A 15,141-nucleotide genomic window follows, 5' to 3' on the forward strand; every position below is an offset into this window, starting at 1 on the left:
TTCCTTTTGTTGTTAACGGGGGAAATTGACTGTTATCGTGAAGGGAGACATCAGCTTGTCCCGCTGCGTAAACATCCTCAACCAGTTGTTCCGGGCTATTCTTTGGTAACAGATCATTTAAGGTAAGCTTCTGACGCTGTATCAAATTACTTTTAAGCACAACAGTTCGCCGCGGACATTCCTGTCTGAAGTGGCCGGTTTCGTTACATATATGACATGTAGCTTCCTGACCTGTATAAACAATTTGTGCCTTATACCCACAAACAGTTATGTGAGACGGAATATTCGTCTTAACGTCCATCTCTACACAGCGGACCCCGTTAAAACACTGCAGTTTAAAGCGAGGCGACCATCTTTCATTTGCAATTGATTTAACGTCTCCGTAGTTTGAAAGAGCTTCCTTAATCTTATCATTTTCAATTTCAATGGGGAGATTCAAGACACGAACGGTTTTGTAATGAATGTCCGCTCTATAGATGGAAACCTTACTTTTATAACCATTTCTATGCACAAAATCTACTTCATAGCCCCACTTTCGTAACACTTTATCAACAGTCGAAGCACTGATTAACTTGACAAAAACACAGTATTTTTCCTGATCCAGTTGCCAGGTATGAACGGTTTCAGAATTTAGACCAATTACCTGTGTAATCCAGTCATCAATTTCCAGGGATGTCGGCTGAACAGGACGGGATTCTTTGTCAAAAGCAAATACCAGAGTATTCTTCCTGAGGTTTGTAGCCATGGTTAATCCAGCGAAGCAATTTCGGTTAAACAACCGAAATTCCAAGTAGCAGCAGCAAGACCAGAAAGAGCGATCAGATCACAAGGAACAGGAACGAACACGGAGATTAACGGACAGACGGCACTCGGCGAAGCACAAGTACAGCGATGTAAACACTGAAGCGCAGCGCAACAGTTAACAGCGGCCACTCGCGAGCGCGGCTGAAACGGAACTGTGCAATTACCGCTCGGCCAATCTGACGTGCGAGGTAAGAGCTCCAGAGACTTCCATCTCTAGCAAGAACCTCACCGCGAAATCTGTTTCTTTTTTCGGTAGGATGGAATTATGTCAGTTTTAGAAAATTTAAGACGCTATGTCAGACGTGGCGTAGGAAATGCACCCTCCCCTTCGGGAACGAATGTGGCGCGTTGGACCGCTTTCTTCCGTCGTTTCTAGTTTGAACTGTAACTAGCAAAACTGTATTTAGTAATAGGAACATTTTCACATTGATGCAAAGAAAACTAGATATTAGCCAACGGCAAATAAGGCCGTTTCCTAGCAACAGCCACGCTGTGCATAACGCACTCGTGGGAAGCCAATGAAATACTTCCTGTGAGGCTCAAACTGTCGACCTTCACTTTACAATACTTAGGCACTGCCCCGGTGGTACCGACGCGTACATACTGAAGCGTCTTTGGATCGTCAGTGAGTACTTCATATTAGAAATTTCGTGTTCGCCCTGATGTGCATTAGAGGGCAGATTCTTCAGTAAAAGTTAGTTCTGCGCTCAGTTTCAGTATATGGCCCTAGCAGCACCAGGAAAACGGGTTCAGATGTGCTCGCCTTCCACTCGGCGTTGAGCGCCTACAGCGAGATTGCCTTCGGCCTCTGGCGCCAGGAGGGAAGGCGACACATCACGGAGCAAGCAGCGCGTAGCAGAAGGCGGTGGTGGTGTGTCGGTCAGCATGGTTGCTTCCCAAGTAGCTGATCCGGGTTCGAAGCCCGGACACCGCACGCAAGTTGTCTTCTTTACTCAGGAGAGTGTTTCCAACGCTCGCGATCGTCGAATTTCCGAACTGTCGTGTTACGAATGGTTTTCCTTCGCCCCTCGTCCAGCTCCGCGTAGGCTAGTGCGGATTGCGATTCACAGCATCGTGTGTCCCCATGTGTCGACTTGTCCCGACTTTGCTCGGCTGACGCGAAAGCTGACGCTTGCAAATGGGCGTATATGTAGAGGACAGGCGCTAGAAACGACTGGGAGAGACCAACTCGACAAACGCGCAACGGACCCTTTCATTTGACTGTGGCCGCAGGTTCGCGAATTTGGGTCCCGAGAGGCAAGAGAGGGGTCAGCGTGCTGGACCGTATCATTACCGCGCAGCAACACCGAAAACTAAGGGAAAAGGCAAAATTAAAGAATCCAACAGCACGCAGACTTCCTAGTTAGCCACCGAGCCGTGTACTAAGCACGCAAAAACGCTGCTTAACTTCGGTGATCGGACGAGAACCCGTGTCGTCAGCGTGGCACACAAGTCGGCGAGAACGTTTCCAGACGTGCGAACATCTTAGTCCTTGTACAGATCACTTGGGATTTGCCTGGCAGTCTCTCGCGCTGCCTTTTAGGGAAGCAATATGGGATAGCCCTTGGTGGGATCTAACCCATAGCCTTCCCGTTGTTAGCATGACACACTAACTTAGTGAGCTTACTACCCACACAATACGGCCGCTTCACATCTCCAGCACCTGAGCCACCGTTTCATCTATCTTTATTAAGGCCTTACGATTCCTTTAAACACGTATGCGTTGCTGTTGAGGTTTTCTCGCTGTCGCTTGGAACCCAGAGCCACAGCACAACAACAACGGAAACGTCCGTAAGAAGAGCTAAACCTCGACGCGGGAAAAGTATGTTCCGCTATTTCTTTTCGACCGCTCGGGCTGTCACTGTCGTCTCTAGTAAAATCTGCTTCGCGTGTTTCTGCATAATTTACTTGTTCTGTAAGATCACGGGAGTATGTTAGTTTCAGAATGTTTAAAATGCATTGTCAGATGTGGGGTTCGAACCCACGCTCCCTTACGGGAACCAGAGCTTAAATCTGGCGCCTTAGACCGCTCGGCCAATCTGACGTGCGAGGTAAAAGCTCCAGAGACTTCCATCTCTAGCAAGAACCTCACTGCGAAATCTGTTTCTTTTTTCGGTAGGATGGAATTATGTCAGTTTTAGAAAATTTAAGACGCTATGTCAGACGTGGCGTAGGAAATGCACCCTCCCCTTCGGGAACGAATGTGGCGCGTTGGACCGCTTTCTTCCGTCGTTTCTAGTTTGAACTGTAACTAGCAAAACTGTATTTAGTAATAGGAACATTTTCACATTGATGCAAAGAAAACTAGATATTAGCCAACGGCAAATAAGGCCGTTTCCTAGCAACAGCCACGCTGTGCATAACGCACTCGTGGGAAGCCAATGAAATACTTCCTGTGAGGCTCAAACTGTCGACCTTCACTTTACAATACTTAGGCACTGCCCCGGTGGTACCGACGCGTACATACTGAAGCGTCTTTGGATCGTCAGTGAGTACTTCATATTAGAAATTTCGTGTTCGCCCTGATGTGCATTAGAGGGCAGATTCTTCAGTAAAAGTTAGTTCTGCGCTCAGTTTCAGTATATGGCCCTAGCAGCACCAGGAAAACGGGTTCAGATGTGCTCGCCTTCCACTCGGCGTTGAGCGCCTACAGCGAGATTGCCTTCGGCCTCTGGCGCCAGGAGGGAAGGCGACACATCACGGAGCAAGCAGCGCGTAGCAGAAGGCGGTGGTGGTGTGTCGGTCAGCATGGTTGCTTCCCAAGTAGCTGATCCGGGTTCGAAGCCCGGACACCGCACGCAAGTTGTCTTCTTTACTCAGGAGAGTGTTTCCAACGCTCGCGATCGTCGAATTTCCGAACTGTCGTGTTACGAATGGTTTTCCTTCGCCCCTCGTCCAGCTCCGCGTAGGCTAGTGCGGATTGCGATTCACAGCATCGTGTGTCCCCATGTGTCGACTTGTCCCGACTTTGCTCGGCTGACGCGAAAGCTGACGCTTGCAAATGGGCGTATATGTAGAGGACAGGCGCTAGAAACGACTGGGAGAGACCAACTCGACAAACGCGCAACGGACCCTTTCATTTGACTGTGGCCGCAGGTTCGCGAATTTGGGTCCCGAGAGGCAAGAGAGGGGTCAGCGTGCTGGACCGTATCATTACCGCGCAGCAACACCGAAAACTAAGGGAAAAGGCAAAATTAAAGAATCCAACAGCACGCAGACTTCCTAGTTAGCCACCGAGCCGTGTACTAAGCACGCAAAAACGCTGCTTAACTTCGGTGATCGGACGAGAACCCGTGTCGTCAGCGTGACACACAAGTCGGCGAGAACGTTTCCAGACGTGCGGACATCTTAGTCCTTGTACAGATCACTTGGGATTTGCCTGGCAGTCTCTCGCGCTGCCTTTTAGGGAAGCAATATGGGATAGCCCTTGGTGGGATCTAACCCATAGCCTTCCCGTTGTTAGCATGACACACTAACTTAGTGAGCTTACTACCCACACAATACGGCCGCTTCACATCTCCAGCACCTGAGCCACCGTTTCATCTATCTTTATTAAGGCCTTACGATTCCTTTAAACACGTATGCGTTGCTGTTGAGGTTTTCTCGCTGTCGCTTGGAACCCAGAGCCACAGCACAACAACAACGGAAACGTCCGTAAGAAGAGCTAAACCTCGACGCGGGAAAAGTATGTTCCGCTATTTCTTTTCGACCGCTCGGGCTGTCACTGTCGTCTCTAGTAAAATCTGCTTCGCGTGTTTCTGCATAATTTACTTGTTCTGTAAGATCACGGGAGATGTTAGTTTCAGAATGTTTAAAATGCATTGTCAGATGTGGGGTTCGAACCCACGCTCCCTTACGGGAACCAGAGCTTAAATCTGGCGCCTTAGACCGCTTTTTTTTTTTTTTTTTTTTTTTTATTTTCATATCGTCGTCATACCTGTCATACCTGTAAGCACTCAGAAACGCCAGCTTTCTCAACTATTACAGCTGTATGTGGTGAGAGTGATTTTGCCCCAGTGAGTAAAACGTGTACCTCTGGTGGGACTCGAACCCACAATCCCCGGTTTAGGAGACCGATGCCTTATCCATTTTTTTTTTTTTTTTTTTTTTTGGTCATACGCCTTTTTTTTTTTTTGAAGCAGACACTCTACCACTCGAACGAATATATCTATTGAAAAAAATATTAAAGAATATCCACCACACAGCCACTTCAAAAGAAGTACAGTACTGAAATTAAAATCCTAAAATATGACTATATAATGTAGACTGCTTACTGAAATAAAGGTTAAAACACGAAAACTTCAGTCCTGGTGTAGAGAAGAAACATACATAAAGGCGGCAAATTCAGAAACAGTATAAAAGAAAATGGCTCACACAGGTGACCTTAGCCAACACCCTCTCTTTCAAATGTCAGGCTAAGCATATTGGCAAAATCATCTCGGAGGCCTGGCAATCGCAAGCGCTGCCAGTAAGCAGTAAGCATGTACTGCCGAAACGCTAGGTGTCCATCCTCTTCATGACAACTGTTGACAAAATGTACGAAATGGCCAATCAACCACATGACGGTATGGAGCTTCGTCCGCGGAAAAAAGGAAGAATCGGGCCGGACGATGATGTCAATAGTATAAGCGGCTTCAGCAGACCTAGTGACAAAAGCAAGTTGTTTCCTGAGCCAACGCCAATTAGCAAGGTGCCCACAGCAGGTGAATCGATGTTCAAGGGTATCCAGGAGACCACACCGAGTACAGGTGTCCGTGTCAGAAAGACCAATACGGTGCAGTCGTACATTGGTGGGAACCAAATTATTTATTACCCTATACCACGTGGACGCCACGGCCATAGAGTGGATCGGCAGACTAACGTTCTTCCAGACGTTCCTCCAGGACACGGATGGAGACGCCAGTTCTATTGGATTGGGACTGGCCAGCCCCTCCCAGCGGGCAATCAAGCTCTTGGTCGTTGGCACCGGTCGCCGCAAGAAGACGTCACCGAGGTAACTCACCGCAATGTAAAATTCCCGAATGTGTTTCAACTTAAAATTTAGGCGTCCGACATCGACAGGTGGAGCAAGGCTCGCCGGACGCACAACAGTAAAAAGCCTGGATGTAATTGAAGTCACTTCTTGCGTAACAATTAGAGTCGTTCGGCGGACGTACAAAGCAGACGCCTTGCGAGTAATGTCAGAGAGGCCCAAGCCTCCGGAGAGACGCGGTTTCGTCATTACCTCGTAACGTAACTTGAATAGATGGCCCTTCCATATAAACCTGCTAGACAATTGGCGCAACCTTTTCGCCACCATCATGGGAAGTGGGAACAGCTGAGCAACATAATAAGCTTTACATAGGACGTAGGTGTCTAAAATTCGGACTTTTTGCAAAATGGTAGCAGAGCGCTGCTCATGGACCATCAGAGCCCCCTGTATCTTCTCGGTGACAGATTTCCAATTGAGAGCCGCCATTTTTAGAGGACACCGATCAATGATAATCCCCAAGGACGTATGGCGATCGACAAAAGTGGCCCAAGGGACGTCAGCACCGCGAAATCCTCGAATATCAAGGAACTTACATTTACCCTGATTGAGACGCGCTCCAGAGACACGACAGTATGCATCAACTGCCCCTTTCAACAACGGGATATCATCTCGTTGACGGAGGAGAACAACGACATCATCCGCATATGCCTTAACCGAGAGCTTCCCACCAGAGAGGGACATACCCTGAAGCTTGAGAGCAATAGTCCGAAGCAGCGGTTCCAGGGACAAAACGAATAAAGACATAGAGAGCGGACTACCCTGAGGCACTCCGCGGCGGATAGCAATGGGCGGCGTCAGCTGCCCATTGACTGACACCCGAGCTGTTATTCCCCTGTACAAATTGCCAAGAACACCACGTGATGAAGCGTTAAAACCTATTGTACCTAAAACACGATCTAAAAACACATGACTGACGTGATCAAAAGCCTTATAAAAATCAAGGAAGGCAAAGGCACAATGTACGTTTGTAACCGCCGCAACCGAGACAACATCCCGATATTCGGCTACTGGTGTCAGAATAGATCTATCATGAAAACAACATTGATGTGCACCAATCACACCCCGAAGCAGAGAAGACAGCCGGCTATTGAGCGCTCTAGCAGCTGTCTTATAGTCAAAATTCAGCAATGTGAGCGGACGAAGATTGGCAGCAGATAAACGACCAGAGGACTTCGGAATTAAAACAATTTTCCCTACTTTAAAATCGGCAGGCACATCCATCCCTCTGACAATCTCATTTAAAATCTGCGTAAAAATGCCACCCAAAAGAGGCCAAAAACGGAGATAAAATTCTTTAGGCAGGCCGTCTGGACCCGGCGATTTACTGGACGGAGAGCGAGCAATAAAATCGAAAACATCATCTACCTGGAACTCCCGGAGAAATTCGCCGTTCGCGTCAGGCGCGATCGTCGCAGTTAGATCCCCAAAGACATCATCCGAAAGAGACTCACCAGAATCATCGGCAGAATAGAGACTAGTGTAATACTGATGAAGAGCACGAACCATTTCCTCCTGTGCACTAAGCTGTCGCCCATCATCCACCGTAAGAGAAGAGATGAAGGAGCGACGACGACGAGTCTGATGCCGTAGCAGGTGGTACAAGGATGTCAGTTCACCTTCAACAAGAGAGTGAGGTTTCGACTTAACTCGCAGACCATCCATCTGTCGTCGTTTAAGGCTCAAGAGCTTGGCTTTAATACGACGAACATCATGGATCCGCAGTGGAGAGGTACCCGCCGCGTCATATAGTTCACGCAGGACAGAGTAGTAATATTCACACGTGTTCTTAAAATAACGCGTCCTAGCAGCACAGTAGAAAATCAAAGTCTGACGAATCTTGGGCTTGGCAAACGCAGTCCACCAAACCAGCAACGAGGGGTATCGCGGGACAGAGCGAAGACATCGCTCCCACACGCCACTTATAACATCATCCATAGCACTGTCGGCAAGGTGGGAAACATTTAACATCCACTGGGAACGATAAAGTTTTGCAGGTTGGCGACTAAGATTTACAGTTGCAGTAAAAGCACAATGGTCAGAAAAACTAGTAGGAATAACATCGACAGAAAGAATTTTATCACATAAAAAATCAGATAAATAGAATCTGTCGAGTCTACTGCATGAGGACGCGGTAAAAAACGTATATTTCACCAGGGTTGGATATTTGTGTTCCCAAACATCACGCAGATGCATCGTACGAACTAAGTCATGTAAATCACGGCAATAATTAAAATTGGGGGACTGGTCTGCAGGGCGTAAAACACAATTAAAATCGCCTCCGAGCAGGAGACTCCGAGGACTCTGGCGCAAAAGATAAATAAGCTCTTCTTTATAAAAGCGCGATCGAGCCACAGTGTGACCCGAACCAGAGGGGGCATACAAAACAACGAGGCGGAGATCAAAAAGACGACAACCAATCCCACGGCCAGAGTCAAGGAATTCAATGTCAGTAATAGGAATGCCCTCTCGAAAGAAAAGAGCAGTTCCTGTTGAATATTCCGGCGCGACATTAAAAACCGTTTGAAATCCAGGTAGAGAGAGATCAGAAAACAACACTTCCTGCAAAAACACTACGTCCGCACAGGCGTCGTAAATAAACTGCCGCAAAGTGGCAATGCCAACGTCGGACTCAATACGGTTAACATTTAAGGTAAGAAAGGTGTATGCTTGAACCATAGAGAGAAAAGCGAGAAAACAAATCACCTACACCGACGCACCAGCGTCACAGTCCATAGCAGGGGTGACGGAGGCATCCGAGGGAGGGGGACTGCTACCCCGTTCCGCGGATCCCTTACGTTTCGGTTTTTTACGAACAGCATTAACGTTCGGCTGAACGCGTAACTTGCGTCGGCTGACGGGCAAGGAAACTTCAGCCGCCGGTGACGTAGGAGGGTCAAGTTCTGTATCCGACACCACCCGCGCCGGTCCACATGCGGGATCCGGGGTCGCGGGGGAAACATCCGACAAAACGGAATGGTCAACACCTGCACTAGCTTCCGGCAAACATGGACTGCACGGAGGCGAAACGTGAGCAGGAAGGTCCGAGGCCGCAGAGTTGGAAGGAAGCGGAGCAGCTCCGCTGGCAGAGGTATGGGGCAGCGAAGCAGGAAGTTGTCGCGGCTCCACTTGTTGTGACATCGAAGTCGGTTCGGAAGACGGCGCCAACAGGCCCGACCGACGACCCGACTCGAGAGAAGCTGCGTCGGAGGCCGGAGGGGCGCCAGCAGCCGCCACCGGAACAGCTACCTCAGGAGGGCAGGGAGCAGCTACAGTACACAGTGGCTCGGAGGATGCCGGTCGCTCGGACTGGGGCATCTCAGGGAGATCCTCATCCGTACTATTTCCATCGTGTGGGCGACGCCTCTTATTATTCAAAAGTGGCACACCCACCTGAGGGACAGACGGAACAACATCAGATTTAGCACGCAAAGGAGGAAATTCTGTATCAGGGGTGCGCAAAACCTGTGGCGGGGCGCTACTACCACTGGACTGTGCTACACCAAGAGCAGAACCACCTGCAACGAGGTCAGCGACCGTTAACTTGCGACGCTGTTCGAGAGAATTTTTTAAAACAAAAACTCTCCGCGGACAGTCGGTACGCACGTGACCACTTTCATTGCACAAAAAACAGGTGCCAACCTGACCACTATATGTTACATGGACACGATATCCACCGATCTGCAGGTGAGATGGAATATTCTGCTTAACGTGCATTTCGACTGAACGAATACCACTGTAACATTGCAGGCGATGTTGGCTTGACCAGCGTTCAAGGCGAATGCTCTTTACATCACCATACTTCTGTAGACCCTCCTTAAGATAGACATTATCCACCTCCGGTGGAAGGTTGTAAACACGAACATTGGTATACGTGATGGAAGCATTGGAAAGCAGCACGGTACTTACAGAATCATCCCGATGCCGAAAGAGAACTTGATGACCATATTTAGAAAGAATTTTATCAACCTGAAGTGGGTCCATAAACTTAACAAAGAAAACATACAGTTCGGTATCAAAATAAGCAGTGTGCACCTGATCCGAATGAACACCAAAGGTATCTACCAACCAATCATGAATCTCAAGAGAACTAGGTTGCACATGGCGGGTTGACTTGTCAAAAGCAAAACTAACTGTAGCCTGACGAGGAATAACCTGGGACGACATGTTCAAAATATGCGGTCGAAACCGCTACACAGAAAACACTGAAATAAGGACAGAAAGTAACACAAGGTACGAAACAACGACGGAGAAATACTCTCAGAAGTTGCAACACAACACGTAACAAAAACGATAGTCCACTATACGTAACGCTACGGCGGAGCGGAAGACTAGGCACGTCCACACTGCACGGCGTCTAAAGCGGAACTGCAATTACCGCTCGGCCAATCTGACGTGCGAGGTAAGAGCTCCAGAGACTTCCATCTCTAGCAAGAACCTCACCGCGAAATCTGTTTCTTTTTTCGGTAGGATGGAATTATGTCAGTTTTAGAAAATTTAAGACGCTATGTCAGACGTGGCGTAGGGAATGCACCCTCCCCTTCGGGAACGAATGTGGCGCGTTGGACCGCTTTCTTCCGTCGTTTCTAGTTTGAACTGTAACTAGCAAAACTGTATTTAGTAATAGGAACATTTTCACATTGATGCAAAGAAAACTAGATATTAGCCAACGGCAAATAAGGCCGTTTCCTAGCAACAGCCACGCTGTGCATAACGCACTCGTGGGAAGCCAATGAAATACTTCCTGTGAGGCTCAAACTGTCGACCTTCACTTTACAATACTTAGGCACTGCCCCGGTGGTACCGACGCGTACATACTGAAGCGTCTTTGGATCGTCAGTGAGTACTTCATATTAGAAATTTCGTGTTCGCCCTGATGTGCATAAAAGGGCAGATTCTTCAGTAAAAGTTAGTTCTGCGCTCAGTTTCAGTATATGGCCCTAGCAGCACCAGGAAAACGGGTTCAGATGTGCTCGCCTTCCACTCGGCGTTGAGCGCCTACAGCGAGATTGCCTTCGGCCTCTGGCGCCAGGAGGGAAGGCGACACATCACGGAGCAAGCAGCGCGTAGCAGAAGGCGGTGGTGGTGTGTCGGTCAGCATGGTTGCTTCCCAAGTAGCTGATCCGGGTTCGAAGCCCGGACACCGCACGCAAGTTGTCTTCTTTACTCAGGAGAGTGTTTCCAACGCTCGCGATCGTCGAATTTCCGAACTGTCGTGTTACGAATGGTTTTCCTTCGCCCCTCGTCCAGCTCCGCGTAGGCTAGTGCGGATTGCGATTCACAGCATCGTGTGTCCCCATGTGTCGACTTGTCCCGACTTTGCTCGGCTGACGCGAAAGCTGACGCTTGCAAATGGGCGTATATGTAGAGGACAGGCGCTAGAAACGACTGGGAGAGACCAACTCGACAAACGCGCAACGGACCCTTTCATTTGACTGTGGCCGCAGGTTCGCGAATTTGGGTCCCGAGAGGCAAGAGAGGGGTCAGCGTGCTGAACCGTATCATTACCGCGCAGCAACACCGAAAACTAAGGGAAAAGGCAAAATTAAAGAATCCAACAGCACGCAGACTTCCTAGTTAGCCACCGAGCCGTGTACTAAGCACGCAAAAACGCTGCTTAACTTCGGTGATCGGACGAGAACCCGTGTCGTCAGCGTGGCACACAAGTCGGCGAGAACGTTTCCAGACGTGCGGACATCTTAGTCCTTGTACAGATCACTTGGGATTTGCCTGGCAGTCTCTCGCGCTGCCTTTTAGGGAAGCAATATGGGATAGCCCTTGGTGGGATCTAACCCATAGCCTTCCCGTTGTTAGCATGACACACTAACTTAGTGAGCTTACTACCCACACAATACGGCCGCTTCACATCTCCAGCACCTGAGCCACCGTTTCATCTATCTTTATTAAGGCCTTACGATTCCTTTAAACACGTATGCGTTGCTGTTGAGGTTTTCTCGCTGTCGCTTGGAACCCAGAGCCACAGCACAACAACAACGGAAACGTCCGTAAGAAGAGCTAAACCTCGACGCGGGAAAAGTATGTTCCGCTATTTCTTTTCGACCGCTCGGGCTGTCACTGTCGTCTCTAGTAAAATGTGCTTCGCGTGTTTCTGCATAATTTACTTGTTCTGTAAGATCACGGGAGTATGTTAGTTTCAGAATGTTTAAAATGCATTGTCAGATGTGGGGTTCGAACCCACGCTCCCTTACGGGAACCAGAGCTTAAATCTGGCGCCTTAGACCGCTCGGCCAATCTGACGTGCGAGGCAAGAGCTCCAGAGACTTCCATCTCTAGCAAGAACCTCACTGCGAAATCTGTTTCTTTTTTCGGTAGGATGGAATTATGTCAGTTTTAGAAAATTTAAGACGCTATGTCAGACGTGGCGTAGGAAATGCACCCTCCCCTTCGGGAACGAATGTGGCGCGTTGGACCGCTTTCTTCCGTCGTTTCTAGTTTGAACTGTAACTAGCAAAACTGTATTTAGTAATAGGAACATTTTCACATTGATGCAAAGAAAACTAGATATTAGCCAACGGCAAATAAGGCCGTTTCCTAGCAACAGCCACGCTGTGCATAACGCACTCGTGGGAAGCCAATGAAATACTTCCTGTGAGGCTCAAACTGTCGACCTTCACTTTACAATACTTAGGCACTGCCCCGGTGGTACCGACGCGTACATACTGAAGCGTCTTTGGATCGTCAGTGAGTACTTCATATTAGAAATTTCGTGTTCGCCCTGATGTGCATTAAAGGGCAGATTCTTCAGTAAAAGTTAGTTCTGCGCTCAGTTTCAGTATATGGCCCTAGCAGCACCAGGAAAACGGGTTCAGATGTGCTCGCCTTCCACTCGGCGTTGAGCGCCTACAGCGAGATTGCCTTCGGCCTCTGGCGCCAGGAGGGAAGGCGACACATCACGGAGCAAGCAGCGCGTAGCAGAAGGCGGTGGTGGTGTGTCGGTCAGCATGGTTGCTTCCCAAGTAGCTGATCCGGGTTCGAAGCCCGGACACCGCACGCAAGTTGTCTTCTTTACTCAGGAGAGTGTTTCCAACGCTCGCGATCGTCGAATTTCCGAACTGTCGTGTTACGAATGGTTTTCCTTCGCCCCTCGTCCAGCTCCGCGTAGGCTAGTGCGGATTGCGATTCACAGCATCGTGTGCCCCCTTGTGTCGACTTGTCCCGACTTTGCGAAAGCTGACGCTTGCAAATGGGCGTATATGTAGAGGACAGGCGCTAGAAACGACTGGGAGAGACCAACTCGACAAACGCGCAACGGACCCTTTCATTTGACTGTGGCCGCAGGTTCGCGAATTTGGGTCCCGAGAGGCAAGAGAGGGGTCAGCGTGCTGGACCGTATCATTACCGCGCAGCAACACCGAAAACTAAGGGAAAAGGCAAAATTAAAGAATCCAACAGCACGCAGACTTCCTAGTTAGCCACCGAGCCGTGTACTAAGCACGCAAAAACGCTGCTTAACTTCGGTGATCGGACGAGAACCCGTGTCGTCAGCGTGGCACACAAGTCGGCGAGAACGTTTCCAGACGTGCGGACATCTTAGTCCTTGTACAGATCACTTGGGATTTGCCTGGCAGTCTCTCGCGCTGCCTTTTAGGGAAGCAATATGGGATAGCCCTTGGTGGGATCTAACCCATAGCCTTCCCGTTGTTAGCATGACACACTAACTTAGTGAGCTTACTACCCACACAATACGGCCGCTTCACATCTCCAGCACCTGAGCCACCGTTTCATCTATCTTTATTAAGGCCTTACGATTCCTTTAAACACGTATGCGTTGCTGTTGAGGTTTTCTCGCTGTCGCTTGGAACCCAGAGCCACAGCACAACAACAACGGAAACGTCCGTAAGAAGAGCTAAACCTCGACGCGGGAAAAGTATGTTCCGCTATTTCTTTTCGACCGCTCGGGCTGTCACTGTCGTCTCTAGTAAAATGTGCTTCGCGTGTTTCTGCATAATTTACTTGTTCTGTAAGATCACGGGAGTATGTTAGTTTCAGAATGTTTAAAATGCATTGTCAGATGTGGGGTTCGAACCCACGCTCCCTTACGGGAACCAGAGCTTAAATCTGGCGCCTTAGACCGCTCGGCCAATCTGACGTGCGAGGCAAGAGCTCCAGAGACTTCCATCTCTAGCAAGAACCTCACTGCGAAATCTGTTTCTTTTTTCGGTAGGATGGAATTATGTCAGTTTTAGAAAATTTAAGACGCTATGTCAGACGTGGCGTAGGAAATGCACCCTCCCCTTCGGGAACGAATGTGGCGCGTTGGACCGCTTTCTTCCGTCGTTTCTAGTTTGAACTGTAACTAGCAAAACTGTATTTAGTAATAGGAACATTTTCACATTGATGCAAAGAAAACTAGATATTAGCCAACGGCAAATAAGGCCGTTTCCTAGCAACAGCCACGCTGTGCATAACGCACTCGTGGGAAGCCAATGAAATACTTCCTGTGAGGCTCAAACTGTCGACCTTCACTTTACAATACTTAGGCACTGCCCCGGTGGTACCGACGCGTACATACTGAAGCGTCTTTGGATCGTCAGTGAGTACTTCATATTAGAAATTTCGTGTTCGCCCTGATGTGCATTAAAGGGCAGATTCTTCAGTAAAAGTTAGTTCTGCGCTCAGTTTCAGTATATGGCCCTAGCAGCACCAGGAAAACGGGTTCAGATGTGCTCGCCTTCCACTCGGCGTTGAGCGCCTACAGCGAGATTGCCTTCGGCCTCTGGCGCCAGGAGGGAAGGCGACACATCACGGAGCAAGCAGCGCGTAGCAGAAGGCGGTGGTGGTGTGTCGGTCAGCATGGTTGCTTCCCAAGTAGCTGATCCGGGTTCGAAGCCCGGACACCGCACGCAAGTTGTCTTCTTTACTCAGGAGAGTGTTTCCAACGCTCGCGATCGTCGAATTTCCGAACTGTCGTGTTACGAATGGTTTTCCTTCGCCCCTCGTCCAGCTCCGCGTAGGCTAGTGCGGATTGCGATTCACAGCATCGTGTGCCCCCTTGTGTCGACTTGTCCCGACTTTGCGAAAGCTGACGCTTGCAAATGGGCGTATATGTAGAGGACAGGCGCTAGAAACGACTGGGAGAGACCAACTCGACAAACGCGCAACGGACCCTTTCATTTGACTGTGGCCGCAGGTTCGCGAATTTGGGTCCCGAGAGGCAAGAGAGGGGTCAGCGTGCTGGACCGTATCATTACCGCGCAGCAACACCGAAAACTAAGGGAAAAGGCAAAATTAAAGAATCCAACAGCACGCAGACTTCCTAGTTAGCCACCGAGCCGTGTACTAAGCAC

At 49.2% G+C, this 15,141-nt stretch overlaps 3 non-coding genes across 3 annotated transcripts; all 3 read right to left on the reverse strand.

The window, feature by feature from the left end:
• Window positions 1-2,764: 2,764 nt before the first annotated feature.
• On the reverse strand, window positions 2,765-2,848 carry Trnal-uaa. Its single transcript has one exon. It is a non-coding gene; the product is annotated as a tRNA-Leu (tRNA).
• Window positions 2,849-12,007: 9,159 nt separating this feature from the next.
• Trnal-uaa lies at window positions 12,008-12,091 on the reverse strand. The gene has a single exon. It is a non-coding gene; the product is annotated as a tRNA-Leu (tRNA).
• Window positions 12,092-13,859: 1,768 nt separating this feature from the next.
• On the reverse strand, window positions 13,860-13,943 carry Trnal-uaa. The gene has a single exon. It is a non-coding gene; the product is annotated as a tRNA-Leu (tRNA).
• Window positions 13,944-15,141: the final 1,198 nt, after the last annotated feature.

The sequence above is a fragment of the Schistocerca piceifrons genome, chromosome 7 (assembly GCF_021461385.2).
Source record: "Schistocerca piceifrons isolate TAMUIC-IGC-003096 chromosome 7, iqSchPice1.1, whole genome shotgun sequence".
NCBI classification, from domain to species: Eukaryota; Metazoa; Arthropoda; class Insecta; order Orthoptera; family Acrididae; genus Schistocerca; species Schistocerca piceifrons.